Consider the following 5,823-nt stretch of genomic DNA (forward strand, 5'->3'; position numbering starts at 1 on the left):
AGGGCGTAGGAGGATATTTCCAGGGTGAGGCTGAGTGGTGGTTGGAGGGAGGTGGAGGGGGCACTGGAGCTCTCCTTGTATAAGCAAAGACACATATTGAGTCATTCTGATCTAACAAGGCAAAAGAAAGAACAATGGGAGTAAATGTGCCGGAGGGGCAGTGTCACAGATACAGTGTTCAGTGTGGCGATTTGTCAGGGCGAGTCGGCTGCACCGACTGCAGACATATTTAGATAATAACTATCCAATTAGAGTCTCTCTGAAGTGGAGGGAGAGGAAACTGCTGCCTGGGACGAGTGAATCATCACCCCAGTACATCTGCTTCCCCCCTCTCTGAGCCTGTCATGGCCTCGCTGTGGTTTTCATGGGACGTCAAACAGAGCATAGAAAGAGAGCTTCCTTTGAGGCCCAGAGAGAAACATCCTGCACGCAGGAACGCATTAATGCACATGTCTTAATTAACAACTGGGGGTGTGGGTAGTTGCTGCTGAACTTGTGGACAAGAGGTCTTTTACAGAGCAGACAGATGTTACCAGATGTGGAAAGTACATTTCCTCAAATACTATTGTTCTTTACTAGAGTGTTTCCATTTTCATGCTAGTTTTTGCTCCACTGCATTTATATGACTGATGCAGATACTGTTTACTTTTCATATTAAGATTTTACATTAAAATATGTTAATCTTATATGAACATTGTCACATATTAAACCAGTGGTTCCCAAACTTTTTAAGCTGTTTGGGCCCCTTGTCACATTACTGTGAATGACTGTTGGAGGCCGGAGGAAGTAAAACTCTTAAAGTTAAGTAAAAGCAATAATATAAATGTGTTTTTTTTCTTACCTGCAGTATATACCAAGCAGTAGGCTTCACCTAGTTAGAACTAGCTCCACCTCAAGCAGCTAAAACAATAAAATGCTGGTTATGTATTTAAACATCCATATACCAATAACATCCGTAACGTAATATATATATATATACTCCTCACAGGGGGCAATGTCCTGCACAGTTTAAGTAGCCTACATTTTGCTGCTAATATGTCTGTACTTTTTATTTATGTGAGATTTTAAAAGAACTCCTACTTGTTATGGAGTATTTCTACATTATGGTATTGGTATTTTTACTTAAGTAAGCAATCGATTAACAATGGTCAATTCAATTGACCCAGTAAACCATGACAATATCATACTGCTGTCATTCATTTTATTAATACACCTGTGCTTTTCCATGAACAGGAAACCCCTGTCTCAGTGATGTATTGTAGATGCTGTGTGATGACATTGACCTGCACAATCCTGCACAATCCTGCACAGCCTCACAGGTGTTTTCAGTTACTGCCGCGGTTGAAACTGGGTGGAGCCGTGCTGGGAAACACATGAGCTCATGAAGCAGGTGCATGAAAACTAACAGGAGAGTGAGGAGTGAAGATGTCAACCAGTCATTGAGATGGCACACGTCCACACAGCCCTGCGCAGAGGTTTAATCAGGTAAGTAAGTGGAAACAGCTGTGCGGGGGGGGGGGGCACTGTGGCTCTAAAGTATGAGACTTAAGAAACACTGGAAAACAAGGTGGTGGAGGTGATCACAGATGACAGTTTTTACACTGTTATGTTATGGTGGGGTGGGGTGGGGAATGCATTATGTCACAACTATAGTAAAACAAGAATGTGGGTGCGTGTTCGTGTTATCTCATATCTTATGTTGTCCCATGTTCACCTGTTCAAATATAGTTGTTTGTAATATTATTCTTCTAATCCATTATAATTACCGTTTGTCCTTTTTTTGGTTTATTAAAATGTATCATTTATACTTTGGACTGGAAACCTGACTTTTCAAAAGTTAAATTTAAAAAAATAAATTAAAAATAGATAGAATCATTGGTCTGAGTCGCCCCCTATTGTTTGTGTTGGGTACTACACTCATTTTCATAGTGGTTTTGTTGGGGGGGGGTCAGGGTCTGTGGGATCACTTTAACGGCCATTTGGAGAATTAATAGCCTTATATATCCAATGAAGGAACAGCTTTCATCCATAAAAGTTTTTTTAAAGTTTTGCTGGCTTTCCCTGAGAGAGACAGTTTGTAAAGCTGAAATCCAATTCTCTTCCCTTCTGTTGAACTTATCAAGCAGATTACCACTTTGTTCAATTCACTACCTTTCCATCCCTGCAAACTTAAAACATAATGCAATGATATCATAAGGAGCTTAACAGTCTTTAGTGTATGAGGATGTTACAGCTCAGTCTCTGCATTAGAAACCATTGAGTACAGGCTTTAGGAGAGTCTTCTTTGTGTTTCCTTTCAGCCTTTTAATATGCGAGGACTGGACTGGAGACAAGGGGCACCAGAGGGCAGCAGCAATAAAAGAGCGGCGAGATAGTGGGCTTAAAATTCCACATTAAGGTTCATGACCTTCTGCAAGGGTGTGAGGGAAAATCATTTCCTCTGGACTGTTTCTGAATGTCACCTCCTCACTCTCATTTCAGGACATATCTTAGATCCTCCCTCTGAATTCATGTCTGTAAAACACAAAGAGAAAGGATTCTGACAAAAGAACACAAACAAACCAAAAAAAACAATGTTTGTATGAGATGAAATAAAGGAAAGGAGGTGTTAGAAACTATTGCAAGAGGACAATGATTCAACAGGCTGATTCTTTTAATGTGATAATCTGTCCTGAGTGACCACAGCCAGTCTCCAGTGTCAATGAACAAGTCAGCGAGCATGCAAATGGTCTATCATTTAGAAAAGGCCAAAATCTCCCATTAAGACTGACTTGAGAAAGGTTTTAATGAGGCCCTCTGGGGCTGTCAAGTGTGAGGGGAAAATACCATATGATAATAACATTACACAACGACCTGGCTGTCACGTGCACCAGTGCCCACTAGGTGGCAGTAACACACAGCGAGAGGACGCACACACTGGAGCAGCTTGTGCACGGCTTCCATGCTGATGAGGTGATGTGTTAAGTGAGGGGAGGAGAGGCTCAGCCTGGCAGGAAGACCAGAGGAAGAGGAGGAGGAGGGTGAGTGGGAGTGACAGGGAGATGTAAAACATGGTTACCTCTGGACAAAGGCCAGCGTACAGGCCTCCTCCTGGCCGGTACTAAAGGTGGAACAGGAGGAGAAGAGCTCGAAATACTTTGTCAAAAATGTCACTTACACCACAACACGTATGTCACCTAAACTGAAACACAGCTTGGATACAACAGGTAAAAGGAGCAGAATAGTGTGTCTATCAATTATTTTGATGTAAAATTCTGAATTAACAAAACTACCAGCTACCAAAGGATCACATACTGCCTTAAAAATCACTGCCACATTCTACATTTGTGGCTGTTCCTCCTTTGTGGGAGGCACGACAAGCTAACAGACTGACACATCTTAGCCTTACAAATTTGTTTGGGCTAATGTGCAATCCTGCAAAGACAGTGCAAAGTTAGCATTCTCTGGAGTTAGCTACCTCACAAATGTCCACCAGTATTAATTTATTCTTTTAGCCCTGGTTTGGTCATCACAAGTGTATTTGTCTGTTTAGCACTGGACAGGTTTACTGAAGCTTTTTATTCTGAAAATGTCCGTCTGTTGTTGCTAAAGCAGAGTTAATGTGAGTGTTGAGATTAATGGAGCTATTTGTAAGTTGTGCTATCGCTACATAGCAAACATTAGCATTAGCTGATTAGCTGTTTACTTACCAGTCTGGAAGAAACGTTACAAGTTCAGCGTCAAACTTCATTCCTTTACTCACCAACAGCTGTCTCCAGATGTGGAAAGCAACCGTTTTGTTTTGCTTCTATTTGTATCACTTCTTTTCTTCTACTGAAGTTAGCACGCTAACCAGCTAGCCCCAGCCTGTCTCACCACTTTCTGATAGCGAGTCACTGTAGCCTCCAATCTGCGCTGAAGACGCAGCGCTGCTCGGATTATTATAACCTCTTGTATTATAGAGACAACGATGGCCAAAGCTCTTTATCACCATCCTGGAAAGAAACCATGTTCGACGACAGACAAAACCAAATAGTAAATGTGCAGTAAAACCAAGACAATTTGTTAAACGATGCTAACAAGCAAAGTGGAACTGCAAAGTTTGGTGATAATTTTCTACAGCTTCTTCACAGTAAATATAATTTATTGATAAGTGGCTCTTTAAGGACCATAGGTGTAGAAAGGATACCACTCTTCATCATGGCCCAGCATCACCAGAGGAGTCTGGACCTTTATTCAAACTACAAGCTAACAAAAGGTGAATTAAGCCACCTGGATAAAAACTGAACTGGCAGATTGTAGTGGAGAATGTGCAGGTAAAGCTTCCACCCTATTTTTAAACAGGCAAGCTGGACTTTAATGAAGCACACATCATTTCCAGTATGTCGCAGGTGCGTTACTACCAGCCAAGCACCGTTCAAATGATTGTATCAGCAAGGTTACAGATGAGTAAAACTTTTATATTTCTGTGGATGAACAACTTCAAAAGCCTCTTGTTGAAATGTCATCTGAGGGACATCAAGATCATTTTCTGCAATATTACTGAAAGGATCGTCTTTGTTTGGCTGAAGTGCCAGATATTTATGCAAATGTTCCCACTTCATCCTGAAAAATGGTTGTGAATATCTCCTGAATCAGATTTGTGCAAAACCTTCACATCTATATTTTTTCTGTAAGAGTTAATGTATCAAGACACTGAGTCAAAAGAATTAACTCTTAAATTGGCAAATTCAAGCTTCTGTACTTGGATTTCTTTTCATATCTTTGTTTGTTTGTTTTGTTGTGGTCCTGAAGCCGTCACAGAAGATGAAGAAAGACTCATTGTTGATGCAGAACATTTCCAGACTTCTGCAAGCCACAACCTCAGCATCATAAACAACAGAGAATGGAGATCCTTGTCGTGGAAGAAAGAATTGTGCAAGCATAGTGTCGCCCTGATTATGCAAATAAAATCACAAGGAATTATTCTCAGGATCACAATTTATATCCACAAACAGTCTCACAGCAACTTGGTTTAGAGCAGGTGGACGAACTGACCGAGACAAAAGTAAATGACTGATAGTAAATAAGAAACTTTATGTTTTCTTCCATTTACAGATTTAGTTTTATTTTCTTGACTCAGCTTTGATCTGAGGAGAAGAAGTCAAAGTATTTAAGATTTTGATTTTCTGTCGTCACATTCAATGGAGACACATTTTGGAGAGACAGTGAGGGGTCGACAGAAGTAGCAGCACTACGCCTCCAAGCGCTGGTTGGACCTGGACCAAGAAAACATCTGTGTGCCACTGAGACCTGGAGAGAGGACAGACTACAGATACACATCAGTCACCACGACCTGGGACCTGTCCAGTGTTTTACATACATGCAGGAGACAAAACTCAAGGACACTAAGAGACGGTGAGTGAGGATGAAGCCATGATAAAGGCAGACAACACACAAAATGCAAGAGGAAACAGAAAAAACAAAGACAACCACCTTCAAGACCACATTTGTTTCTATACACAAAAATAAAATGTAGGCTACTGATGAGCGCGTTCATGCTCCCCACAGGATGAACTCACGTCAAGTCGGTTCCTGTAGCGCCACCATCAGGGCGAAATGTCAAGCAAAGAAGACCTGTTCAAATTCAATTAAAAAACATTGAAACGTACAACTTAAATTAAACGTTTATTAATAATAATAATAATAATAATAATAATGAATTGCGGTTGACAATGATTTATATTTGCTTTGACACACACATCATTTCTTGCTAATAAAGGTCAATGGATTGAATTGGGAGAGAGCGAGAGAGAGAGAGAGAGAGAGAGACAGAGGGAGGGGAGGGGAGGGGAGGCACGAGGC

Source organism: Seriola lalandi, unplaced genomic scaffold, assembly GCF_002814215.2.
Source record: "Seriola lalandi dorsalis isolate HSWRI2012SDOR001 ecotype SW California unplaced genomic scaffold, Sedor1 jcf7180002054912, whole genome shotgun sequence".
NCBI lineage: Eukaryota > Metazoa > Chordata > Actinopteri > Carangiformes > Carangidae > Seriola > Seriola lalandi.